Source organism: Hypanus sabinus, chromosome 24 (genome assembly GCF_030144855.1).
Source record: "Hypanus sabinus isolate sHypSab1 chromosome 24, sHypSab1.hap1, whole genome shotgun sequence".
NCBI lineage: Eukaryota > Metazoa > Chordata > Chondrichthyes > Myliobatiformes > Dasyatidae > Hypanus > Hypanus sabinus.
Genome location: NC_082729.1, coordinates 17259247 through 17272479, shown reverse-complemented (window position 1 = coordinate 17272479; position 13233 = coordinate 17259247). Strand labels below are relative to the sequence as shown.

Sequence of the window (13233 nt, the reverse complement as noted above, 5' to 3'; positions counted from 1 at the left end):
ATAAAAAAAGTAAAATTATATTGAAAATTACAAACCTCTGCAGATCAGACTTGGAGGGATAAATAATATTCAGACTCCAAAGATGTGTTAATGATCACATTTCTTGCTAACGGTCAGAGAAGTGGTCGCATGTTTGTCTTCTGTTCTTTTCTTTCTTTCATTGTTTACTCTTGCCCTTTTAGGCTTACAAAGTAATGCTACAAATTTGTTTGCTAATAATCGGGGAATTTTAATGCTCCTCCTGCTAAATAGAGTCATAGTGTCATAAATGTGAATTGGACGGTGGTGGAAGACTTTCTTGAAGAAAAGCATTTGGTGTGTTTTTATGATACTGTAGGTATCGGTACAGTATCTCACATTGGTTAGCCAACTGTCAATAATCATTACTAAATGAGGAACAACCGTGCGATCCGAAGCGACGCAGAAATGTTGCAGCAGGATGCCTGGTTCATGGAGGGATCTGAAAACGTCACTCCATTCAGATGAATTAATTCGGGTTTCATGAGGAAAATGGAAATCCCCGCAACCATAAGCAAGAGACACATTGGTTGTTCTACAAATTCTATTTTAATCACTGCGGAATTTGCAAGGAATCCAGAATTCTGCTGTCAATGTCAGGATGTGGCACTGTGCTCCCGGGGACGTTACGCAGAAAACCGCTCACGGGATCTTCTCCGGAACCACACTGCTGCAGCAGAAGATCGGCATCGCGCTGCCGTCGATAGGAGGGGAAGCCGATGTGATGTGTTTTTGTTTCAGATCAGACTGGAAAATTCTGCTGCGTCACCTACAATTCTTGCCCTCCAGTTGACTGTGAAACGTTGTTGAGGGAGCTGCGATATAACAAAATGTTGTTACGTACCCCCGGGTATCTTGTACCTGTCATATGACCACGATGTAATTGAGGATGTACTGGTCTTCTGATGGTGGAGTGACGTCATTTTCCGGCCAGTGAGAGGTCATGTGGCAGTTTTTCAACAGGGTTTTAAAGGAGAACACCTCCCAGTGTTGGGGGGGCAGCGGTCCGTGGTTGAATTGGCCAGAGACTCCCGTTTCGCTGCGTATTCTATGTTATGACGCAGTTTTATTTTAAAGTGGAATTTTACTTTCTGCCTTAAATCAAAGGTTATTGCTGGCAGTTTTGTCAGTTAACAATACTGCCAGTTAAAGTGCAGTCCGAGAGTGAAAGATCATCGAAGTTGCGGAAGCTGAAAGATCGAGTAAAGTTGATGTCGCGTGTGAGCAGAAAGAGTTGGATGCAGAGTTTCGCCAGGGAGTGGTCAGTGTCTTTAGGCCGTTTTATTTCCTTCAATGTAAATCCCTCAGCAAAGCATACTTCGCCTGGGATCAGCAGTAACGTCACAAAAGAGGTTTTAATTCAAGGGAAGTCTCTCCTTTATTTGGCTGTGAATAATTTTGGACTTTTTGCAATACTACTTTAAAGAACAGAGTTCGCATTTCTTGCTTTAAGAACTGTTCTAGCTGCCGTATGGCAGCTGACTTCCGGTTAAGTTTGTCGTTTCTTTACTTTGTGATTTTTTTAGCAGTGTTGAATAAATGTTTTATTTGTTATTTTAAAAAAAAACTGTCTCAAATATATTCATTGTTGCTGGATTGTTGCTAGTTTTCCGTCGTCCTGAGTGAAACGAGGGCAGACAAAAGAATGTTTTCCATTAATTGCTGTTTGCTCTTCAGTAAGTTTATCTTTCTGCACTAAAGGAAGTAACTGAGGGCTCTGTTGTGCAAAGGCAAGCCAGTTGAATCTCTACTGATAAGTGATTACGTAATAAGTAAAAAAGCAGTTTTTACTTACAGAGCTGGTATTTTCTGCACAATGACAAATACGGTTGGAATTCCAGTGGCTGATGTCGTGTGATGGCGGAGAATCGAACAATGTAAGTCATGGTTTGAAGTAATCGAGTCATTCACAAAACATAGCAAACAGAAGTTCCCATTTCTTTCAGGTCGTTGTCATCCACTGAATTAATTAGGCAAAATGTGGAGGAGATAGAGTCGTCCACTATTCATAAGGCGGGAAATAAATAATTAATGAAAAAGAAAACGATAAATTAACAAGATCGGTGGAAGTGACGAGTTGGGCAGACAACGTAACCGCTAGGATGAGATTGAATGACAGAACTGCGCAGTCCTCTTCCTTCTGATTTGTTTTGTATTTCCCGTGGTTCAGGAAATAACCTGGAATATGTCACCACACAAACAAGTGTCCAAATGACCTGGTACCTAGTCCCCGCAGAAGCACTGTTTGAAGCTTGTAATCTTCATCACTTTTTAAATTAAAAATTTGGACAGTACAGGTGGAACAGTGTCTGGTGCGGTGTATTTGCAAGTCAGTGCTATTTAATCCTAAAACAACTTCACAATCTGTTTCAACTCATATTGGAGGTTTGTGTTTGAATTTTCGAATAACTTTAAATATCCCAGAAAATGCCAAGTATAGGTTTCGAGAACCGTTGTCAACGTGAGTGTTTAAATTTGAAATGTCAGGGCGCGGCACTGGGATAGGTTAAAGTGAATGAAAACCTTGCAACATTTTGGCGTACTCGTGCAAAGTTCGCTGAATGAGATAACATCGGTCGTTAGTGGGTGATTTTACTATTCGCCTTGTCTGGAAATGTGAATATTTATCCCTACGGTTCCAAGAATATACAGAGAATACTGGCAGTGACATCTGGCACTCGGCAATTTGAAGAGGCAACTCTGTACCAGTGTTCCCTCTGGAATGATTTGGGTTGGAAAAAAATGGAAAATGCACGGAACCTCAAGCATAGTATGTGGAAGAATATTTCAAATTATTATACCGATGATACGCTTTGAAGATTAAGGTCAGCAACAAATCACGTCACTGTGTATCAGCTAAAAAACGTGGTAGTGTGGCCGAGCGGTCTAAGGCGCTGGATTAAGGCTCCAATCTCCAAGGAGGCGTGGGTTCGAATCCCACCACTGCCATTGCAGAGTACACGTATTTGTACTTTTCTGACAGGGTTTCAGTTGTGGTATTAAAGTGAAACCAGAAACGTTTTGCAGAGCTAAATATAATAATCACAAATCATCATGACTATGTTCCTGGATAATACTACAGTATATCGGTGTCATGGCCAACTAAATAATTGGGTGACTGCTGTACCCTCTAGATCAGGCAGGGCATCGGGTGGAAGGGTGGGATTCGTGAGCTCTATTTAACGAAAGTAGCGGGTGTAAAGGTAATTAACATCAATATGTATTTGACATCATTTCAGTGACACCGTCTTTCCGGTTTCTTGAAATAGGCAGCGAACTCTTCGGAGTTCAACAGGAAAGATGTATGAAACTCAATGGGATATTCCTCAGTAAGACCAGGCAATTTAGTAAAGCTGACCACCCAATGTAAAAACACTACAGCAAAAATATCGATATATGACTCCGTCGTCGTGTTTCTTGCTCCGCAGAGAGCACCAGACTTACCACATTTTCGAGGAATAATATGTTTCATTCCTTGAAGTGTAACTTATGATTTGCAGTGAGCATTTTCTGCTTCGTAGCTTTCTTCCCATGGCATTCACCCCATAGCACAAAGGCTCCGCTGGGAGTTGAACCCAGGATCTCCTGTTTACTAGACAGGCGCTTTGACCAGTTAAGCCACGGAACCCTCACACTAAAAGGCAAATGTAATGATGATAGTTAATTTGCAGTAACTATTCTTCATCTACTTGCGAGGGAATTGTTTCGGACTCAAACTGTAAAGACGACATAAATCAAAGTAGACCCTACTGAGAAAATCACCCCTATATAGTCTGCCTGCGTAATAAAAGTTCACCCCCTCTCAAGTACATTATTTATTCCTTTCTACCTATACCTGCTACACACCTACTTCTTCGTAACTATGTCCTCTATGTCTGGAACACCGAGATCCCCTAAACCTGATAGCCTGTTTTATTCTGCCAGGGGCATACAAATTTATTACTCCCGACGTTTCGCTTTTAAGGCCTCCTATGAAAAACCTCCATTTGTCAGAAAGCAACCTCTCCCAATCCTTTCTGATGCCATCAATTTGGCCTTTCTCCAATTTATGATTTCAACCCAAGGACCAGACCCATCCTTCTCTATAGTTATCCTGAAACAAATGAAAATATTATCACTGGATCCAAAGTGCTCCCTTACACATATTCCGGTCACATGCCATGCCTTCCTCTAAAAGGAGATCCTGGTGGGACCTCTGGATATTGATAAAGGAAAACACTAAGCAAACCCTATCACATGTAGCATTTTTAGTGTATGGGAATCCAGTCATCACTATGGTAGTAATGGAGAAGTCATTAGGCCAAAAAGGTATTTCAAAGTTCAAAGTAAAATTCATTATCGGTGAATGTCACCACATGCATCCAACAGTGAGGTTCTTTTTCCTGCGGGTATACTCAGCAATCTATAGAACAGTAACTGTAAACAGGATCAATGAACAAGTACCTGTGAAAACGCAATTATAAATAAATAGCAATAAATCACGAGATCATGAAATAACAAGAAAAAGACTTCTTAAAGAGAGATCATTGGTTGTGGGAACACTAGTTACAGAATGTTAGTAGTTAGCCTGTTTTGTGCAAGAGACAGGTGTTTGAGGGGAAGTAAGTATTCTTGAACCTAGTGAAGGGGAACAAAGCACTGCTAATACAGGGTCTCCTGTAAATAAGAATTCTGTGGTAGAGCAGCGCATTCAGGAAAAAAATAGGCATCTCACATGCAGAGACTCTGCAGAAAGTGCAGAAGACTGTGCTTTTTAGAGCTATTAATATCCAGAATACAGATGGATTACAGTCAGGTGTGTAAAGTGCATGATCTGCCTTCAAAGAATTCGTTGATTGTTGATGAACAAAAATTTCTCACTTTCAAAGCAGAAGTAGTAATTTGTACAGCACAGACTAAAAGTAGGACACAAAAAAGTAAACTGATATTGAAAATTACGAACCTCTGCAGATCAAAGACGGAGGGATAAATAATATTCAGACTCCAAAGATGTGTTAATGATCACATTTCTTGCTAATGGTCAGAGAAGTGTTCGCATGTTTGTCTTCTGTTCTCTTCCTTCTTTCCTTGTTTACTCCCGCCCTTTTAGGCTTACAAAGTAAAGCTAAAAGTTTGTTTGCTAATAATCAGGGAAGTTTAATGCTCCTCCTGCTAAATAGAGTCATAGTGACATAAATGTGAATTGGACTGTGGTGGAAGACTTTCTGGAAGAAAAGTATTTGGTGTGTTTGTATGACCCTGTAAGTATCGGTACTGTATCTCACATTGGTCAGCCAACTGCCAATAAACATTACTAAATGAAGAACAACCGTGCGATCTGAAGCGCCGCAGAAATGTTGCAGCAGGATGCCTGGTTCACGGAGGTATCTGAAAACGTCATTCCATTCAGGTGAATTAATTAGGGTTTCATGAGGAAAATGGAAATCCCCGCAACCATAAGCAAGAGACACATTGGTTGTTCTACAAAATCTATTTTAATCACTGCGGAATTTGCAAGGAATCCAGAATTCTGCGGTCAATGTCAGGATGTGGCACGGTGCTCCCGGGGAAGTTACGCTGAAAACCGCTCACGGGATCTTCTCCGGAGCCACACTGCTGCAGCAGAAGATCGGAATCGCGCTGCTGTCGATAGGAGGGGAAGCCTATGTGATGTGTTTTTGTTTCAGATCAGACTGGAAAATTCTGCAGCGTCACCTACAATTCTTGCCCTCTAGTTGACTGTGAAACGTTGTTGAGGAAGCATGAATATAACAAAATGGTGTTACGTACCCGCGGGTATCTTGTACCTGTCATATGACCACGATGTAATTGAGGATGTACTGGACAAGAGGTAATGGTCTTCTGATGGTGGAGTAACGTCATTTTCCGGCCAGTGAGAGGTCATGAGGCTGTTCTTCAACAGGGTTTTAAAGGAGAACACATCCCAGTGTTGGGGGGCGGCAGTCCGTGGTTGAATTGGCCAGAGACTCCCGTTTCGCTGCGTATTCTATGTTATGACGCAGTTTTATTTTAAAGTGGCGTTTTACTTTCTGCCTTATATCAAAGGTTATTACTGGCAGTTTTGTCAGTTAACAATACTGCCAGTTAAAGTGCAGTCCGAGAGTGAAGATTCATCGAAGTTGGGGAAGCTGAAAGATCTAGGAAAGTTGATTTCGCGTGTGAGCAGAAAGAGTTGGATGCAGATTTTCGCCAGGGAGAGGCCAGTGCCTTTAGGCCGTTTAATTTCCTTCAATGGTAAATCCCTCAGCAAAGCATACTTCGGCTGCGATCAGCAGTAACGTCACAAAAAAGGATTTAATTCAAGGAAAGTCTTTCCTTTAGTTGATTGTAAATCGTATTGGACTTTTTGCAATACTACTTTAAAGAACAGAGTTCGCATTTCTTGCTTTAAGAACTGTTCTAGCTGCCGTATGGCAGCTGAATTCCGGTTAAGTTAGTCGCTTCTTTACTTTGGGATTTTTTTTTTTTTTAGCAGTGTTCAATAAATGTTTTATTTGTTATTTTTTTTTAAAAAACCTGTCTCAAATATATTCATTGTTGCTGGATTGTTGCTAGTTTTCCCTCTACCTGAATGAAACGAGGACAGACGGAAGATAGTTTTCCATAAATTGCAGTCTGCTCTTCAGTAAGTTTATCTTTCTGCACTAATGGATGTAACTGTGGGCTCCGTGGTGCAAAGGCAAGCGTGTTGAACTTCTACTAATTAGTGATTAAGTAATAATTCAATAACAGTTTTTGCTTCCAGAGAAGGTATTTTCTCCACAATGACAAATACGGTTGGAATTGGAGGGGCTGTTGTAGTGTGATGGCAGAGAATCGAACAATTTAAGTCATGGATTGAAGTAATCGAGTCATTCACAAAACATGTCAATCAGAGGATCTCATTTCTTTCATCCACTGAATTAATTAGGCAAAATGCCGAGGAGATAGAGTCCTCCACTATTCATAAGTTGGGAAATAAATGATTAATGAAAAAGTAAACGATAAATTAACAAGATCGGTGGAAGTGAGGAGTTGGGCAGACAACTGATCAGCTATGACGTGATTGAATGACAGAGCTGCGCAGTTTGCTTCCTGCTGATTTGTTTTGTATTTCCCTTGGTTCAGGAAACAACCTGGAATTTGTCACCTCACAAACAGACAAGTGTCCAAATGACCTGGTACCTTGTCCCTGCAGAAGCACTGTTTGAAGATTGTAATCTTCATCACTTTTTAAATTAAAAATTTGGACAGTGCAGATGGAACAGTGTCAGGTGCGGTGTAATTGCAAGTCAATGCTATTTAATCCTAAAACAACTTCACAAAATCCGTTTCAACTCATATTGGAGGTTTGTTTTTGTATTTTCGATCAGCTTTAAATATCCCAGAAAGAGCCAAATATAGGTTTCGAGAACCGTTGTCAACGTGAGTGTTTTAATTTGAAATGTCAGGGCGCGGCGCTGGGATTGGTTCATGTGAATGAAAACCTTGCAACATTTTGGCGTACTCGTGCAAAGTTCGCTGAATGAGACAACATCGGTCGTTAGGGGGTGATTTTACTATTCGCCTTGGCTGGAAATGTGAATATTTATCCCTACGGTTCCAGGAATATACAGAGAATACTGACAGTGACATCTGGCACTCGGCAATTTGAAGAGGCAACTCTGTACCAGTGTTCCCTCTGGAATGCTTTGGGTTGGAAAAAATGGAAAATGCACGGAACCTCAAGCATAGTATGTGGGAGAATATTTCTAATTATTATACCGATGATACGCTGTGCAGTTTAAGGTCAGCAACGAATCACGTCACTGTGTAACAGTTTAAAAAACGTGGTAGTGTGGCCGCGCGGTCTAAAGCGCTGGATTAAGGCTCCAGTCTCCAAGGTTCGAATCCCACCACTGCCATTGCAGAGTACGTACAAGTATTTGTTCTTTTCCGCCAGGGTTTCAGTTGTGGTATTAAAGTGAAACCAGAAACGTTTTGCAGAGCTAAATATAAGAATCACAAATCATCATGACTATATTCCTGGATAAAACTACAGTATATTGGTGTCATGGCCAACTAAATAATTGTGTGACTGTTGTACACTCTAGATCAGGCAGGGCATCGTGTGGATGGGTGGGATTCGGGACCTCTATTTAACGAGAGAAGTGGGTGAAAAAGTAATTAACATCAATATGTATTTGACTTCATTTCAGTGACACCGTCTGTCCGGTTTCTTCAAAAAGGGAGCGAACTCTTCGGAGTTCAACAGGAAAGATGTATGAAACTCAGTGTGATATTCCTCAGTAAGACCGGGCAATTTAGTAAAGCTGACCAACAATGTAAAAACGCTACAGCAAAAATATCTATATATGACTCCATCGTCCTGCTTCTTGTTCCGCAGAGAGCACCAGACTTACCACATTTTCGAGGAATAATATGTTCCGTTCCTTGAAGTGTAATTTATGATTTGCAGTGAGCATATTTCTGCTTCGTAGCTTTCTTCCCTTGGCAATTCACCCCATAACTTGAAGGCTCCGCTGGGAGTTGAACCCAGGATCTCCTGTTTACTAGACAGGCGCTTTGACCAGTTAAGCCACGGAACCCTCACACTAAAAGGCAACTGTAATGACGATAGTTAATTTGCATTAACTGTTCTTCATCGACTAGCGAGGGAATTGTTTCGGATTCAAACTGTAAAGACGACGTAAATCAAAGTAGACCCTACTGAGAAAATCACCCCTATATAGTCTGCCTGCGTAATAAATGTTCACCCCCTCTCAAGTACATTATTTATTCCTTTCTGCCTATACCTGCTACACACCTACTTCTTCGTAACTATGTGCTCTATTTCTGGAACACCGAGATCCCCTAAACCTGATAGCCTCCTGTTTTATTCTGACAGGGGCATACACATTTATTGCTCCCGAAGTTTCGCTTTTAAGGCCTCCTATGAAAAACCTCCATTTGTCAGAAAGCAACCTCTCCCAATCCTTTCTGATGCCATCAATTTGGCCTTTCTCCAATTTATGATTTCAATCCAAGGACCAGACCTATCCTTCTCTATAATTATCCTGAAACAAATGGAAATATTATCACTAGATCCGGAGTGCTCCCTTACACATATTCCGGTCACATGCCATGTCTTTCTCTAAAAGGAGATCCTGGTGGGACCTCTGGATATTGATAAAGGAAAACACTAAGCAAACTCTATCACGTGTAGCCATTTTAGTGTATGGGAATCCAGTCAGTATTCAGTCCTCAGTATGGAAATAATGGAGAAGTCATTAGGCCAAAAGTTATTTCAAAGTTCAAAGTAAAATTTATTATCGGTGCATGTCACCAAATACATTCAACAGTGAGGTTCTTTTTCCTGCGGGTATACTCAGCAATCTATAGAACAGTAACTGTAAACAGGATCAATGAACAAAAAGCTGTGAAAACGCAAATATAAATAAATAGCAATAAATCACGAGATCATGAAATAACAAGAAAAAGAATCCCTAAAGAGATATCATTGGTTGTGGGAACACTAGTTACAGAATGAGCATAGTTAGCCTGTTTTGTGCAAGAGACAGCTGATTGAGGGGAAGCAACTGTTCTTGAACCTACTGAAGGAGAACAAGGCTCTGCTAATGCAGAGTGTCCGGTAAGTTAGAAATCTGTGGCAGAGCAGCGCATTCAGGAAGAAATAGGCAGGCATCTCACATGCAGAGACTCTGCAGAAAGTGCAGAAGACTGTGCTTTTCAGAGCTATGAATATCCAGAATACAGATGGATTACAGTCAGGCGTGTAAAGTGCATGATCTGCCAACAAAGAATTGGTTGATTGCTGATGAACAAAAATTTCTCACTTTCAAAGCAGAAGCAGTGACTTGTACAGCACAGACTAAAAGTAGGACATAAAAAAAGTAAAATTATATTGAAAATTACAAACCTCTGCAGATCAGACTTGGAGGGATAAATAATATTCAGACTCCAAAGATGTGTTAATGATCACATTTCTTGCTAACGGTCAGAGAAGTGGTCGCATGTTTGTCTTCTGTTCTTTTCTTTCTTTCATTGTTTACTCTTGCCCTTTTAGGCTTACAAAGTAATGCTACAAATTTGTTTGCTAATAATCGGGGAATTTTAATGCTCCTCCTGCTAAATAGAGTCATAGTGTCATAAATGTGAATTGGACGGTGGTGGAAGACTTTCTTGAAGAAAAGCATTTGGTGTGTTTTTATGATACTGTAGGTATCGGTACAGTATCTCACATTGGTTAGCCAACTGTCAATAATCATTACTAAATGAGGAACAACCGTGCGATCCGAAGCGACGCAGAAATGTTGCAGCAGGATGCCTGGTTCATGGAGGGATCTGAAAACGTCACTCCATTCAGATGAATTAATTCGGGTTTCATGAGGAAAATGGAAATCCCCGCAACCATAAGCAAGAGACACATTGGTTGTTCTACAAATTCTATTTTAATCACTGCGGAATTTGCAAGGAATCCAGAATTCTGCTGTCAATGTCAGGATGTGGCACTGTGCTCCCGGGGACGTTACGCAGAAAACCGCTCACGGGATCTTCTCCGGAACCACACTGCTGCAGCAGAAGATCGGCATCGCGCTGCCGTCGATAGGAGGGGAAGCCGATGTGATGTGTTTTTGTTTCAGATCAGACTGGAAAATTCTGCTGCGTCACCTACAATTCTTGCCCTCCAGTTGACTGTGAAACGTTGTTGAGGGAGCTGCGATATAACAAAATGTTGTTACGTACCCCCGGGTATCTTGTACCTGTCATATGACCACGATGTAATTGAGGATGTACTGGTCTTCTGATGGTGGAGTGACGTCATTTTCCGGCCAGTGAGAGGTCATGTGGCAGTTTTTCAACAGGGTTTTAAAGGAGAACACCTCCCAGTGTTGGGGGGGCAGCGGTCCGTGGTTGAATTGGCCAGAGACTCCCGTTTCGCTGCGTATTCTATGTTATGACGCAGTTTTATTTTAAAGTGGAATTTTACTTTCTGCCTTAAATCAAAGGTTATTGCTGGCAGTTTTGTCAGTTAACAATACTGCCAGTTAAAGTGCAGTCCGAGAGTGAAAGATCATCGAAGTTGCGGAAGCTGAAAGATCGAGTAAAGTTGATGTCGCGTGTGAGCAGAAAGAGTTGGATGCAGAGTTTCGCCAGGGAGTGGTCAGTGTCTTTAGGCCGTTTTATTTCCTTCAATGTAAATCCCTCAGCAAAGCATACTTCGCCTGGGATCAGCAGTAACGTCACAAAAGAGGTTTTAATTCAAGGGAAGTCTCTCCTTTATTTGGCTGTGAATAATTTTGGACTTTTTGCAATACTACTTTAAAGAACAGAGTTCGCATTTCTTGCTTTAAGAACTGTTCTAGCTGCCGTATGGCAGCTGACTTCCGGTTAAGTTTGTCGTTTCTTTACTTTGTGATTTTTTTAGCAGTGTTGAATAAATGTTTTATTTGTTATTTTAAAAAAAAACTGTCTCAAATATATTCATTGTTGCTGGATTGTTGCTAGTTTTCCGTCGTCCTGAGTGAAACGAGGGCAGACAAAAGAATGTTTTCCATTAATTGCTGTTTGCTCTTCAGTAAGTTTATCTTTCTGCACTAAAGGAAGTAACTGAGGGCTCTGTTGTGCAAAGGCAAGCCAGTTGAATCTCTACTGATAAGTGATTACGTAATAAGTAAAAAAGCAGTTTTTACTTACAGAGCTGGTATTTTCTGCACAATGACAAATACGGTTGGAATTCCAGTGGCTGATGTCGTGTGATGGCGGAGAATCGAACAATGTAAGTCATGGTTTGAAGTAATCGAGTCATTCACAAAACATAGCAAACAGAAGTTCCCATTTCTTTCAGGTCGTTGTCATCCACTGAATTAATTAGGCAAAATGTGGAGGAGATAGAGTCGTCCACTATTCATAAGGCGGGAAATAAATAATTAATGAAAAAGAAAACGATAAATTAACAAGATCGGTGGAAGTGACGAGTTGGGCAGACAACGTAACCGCTAGGATGAGATTGAATGACAGAACTGCGCAGTCCTCTTCCTTCTGATTTGTTTTGTATTTCCCGTGGTTCAGGAAATAACCTGGAATATGTCACCACACAAACAAGTGTCCAAATGACCTGGTACCTAGTCCCCGCAGAAGCACTGTTTGAAGCTTGTAATCTTCATCACTTTTTAAATTAAAAATTTGGACAGTACAGGTGGAACAGTGTCTGGTGCGGTGTATTTGCAAGTCAGTGCTATTTAATCCTAAAACAACTTCACAATCTGTTTCAACTCATATTGGAGGTTTGTGTTTGAATTTTCGAATAACTTTAAATATCCCAGAAAATGCCAAGTATAGGTTTCGAGAACCGTTGTCAACGTGAGTGTTTAAATTTGAAATGTCAGGGCGCGGCACTGGGATAGGTTAAAGTGAATGAAAACCTTGCAACATTTTGGCGTACTCGTGCAAAGTTCGCTGAATGAGATAACATCGGTCGTTAGTGGGTGATTTTACTATTCGCCTTGTCTGGAAATGTGAATATTTATCCCTACGGTTCCAAGAATATACAGAGAATACTGGCAGTGACATCTGGCACTCGGCAATTTGAAGAGGCAACTCTGTACCAGTGTTCCCTCTGGAATGATTTGGGTTGGAAAAAAATGGAAAATGCACGGAACCTCAAGCATAGTATGTGGAAGAATATTTCAAATTATTATACCGATGATACGCTTTGAAGATTAAGGTCAGCAACAAATCACGTCACTGTGTATCAGCTAAAAAACGTGGTAGTGTGGCCGAGCGGTCTAAGGCGCTGGATTAAGGCTCCAATCTCCAAGGAGGCGTGGGTTCGAATCCCACCACTGCCATTGCAGAGTACACGTATTTGTACTTTTCTGACAGGGTTTCAGTTGTGGTATTAAAGTGAAACCAGAAACGTTTTGCAGAGCTAAATATAATAATCACAAATCATCATGACTATGTTCCTGGATAATACTACAGTATATCGGTGTCATGGCCAACTAAATAATTGGGTGACTGCTGTACCCTCTAGATCAGGCAGGGCATCGGGTGGAAGGGTGGGATTCGTGAGCTCTATTTAACGAAAGTAGCGGGTGTAAAGGTAATTAACATCAATATGTATTTGACATCATTTCAGTGACACCGTCTTTCCGGTTTCTTGAAATAGGCAGCGAACTCTTCGGAGTTCAACAGGAAAGATGTATGAAACTCAATGGGATATTCCTCAGTAAG

At 41.0% G+C, this 13233-nt stretch overlaps 4 non-coding genes across 4 annotated transcripts; 2 read left to right on the top strand and 2 right to left on the bottom strand.

The window, feature by feature from the left end:
- Positions 1-2885: 2885 nt before the first annotated feature.
- On the top strand, positions 2886-2967 carry trnal-aag (transfer RNA leucine (anticodon AAG)). The gene has a single exon. It is a non-coding gene; the product is annotated as a tRNA-Leu (tRNA).
- Positions 2968-3572: 605 nt separating this feature from the next.
- On the bottom strand, positions 3573-3646 carry trnat-agu (transfer RNA threonine (anticodon AGU)). Its single transcript has one exon. It is a non-coding gene; the product is annotated as a tRNA-Thr (tRNA).
- A 4865-nt stretch (positions 3647-8511) lies between these two features.
- On the bottom strand, positions 8512-8585 carry trnat-agu (transfer RNA threonine (anticodon AGU)). Its single transcript has one exon. It is a non-coding gene; the product is annotated as a tRNA-Thr (tRNA).
- A 4181-nt stretch (positions 8586-12766) lies between these two features.
- Positions 12767-12848, top strand: trnal-aag (transfer RNA leucine (anticodon AAG)). Its single transcript has one exon. It is a non-coding gene; the product is annotated as a tRNA-Leu (tRNA).
- The last annotated feature ends 385 nt before the right edge of the window (positions 12849-13233 follow it).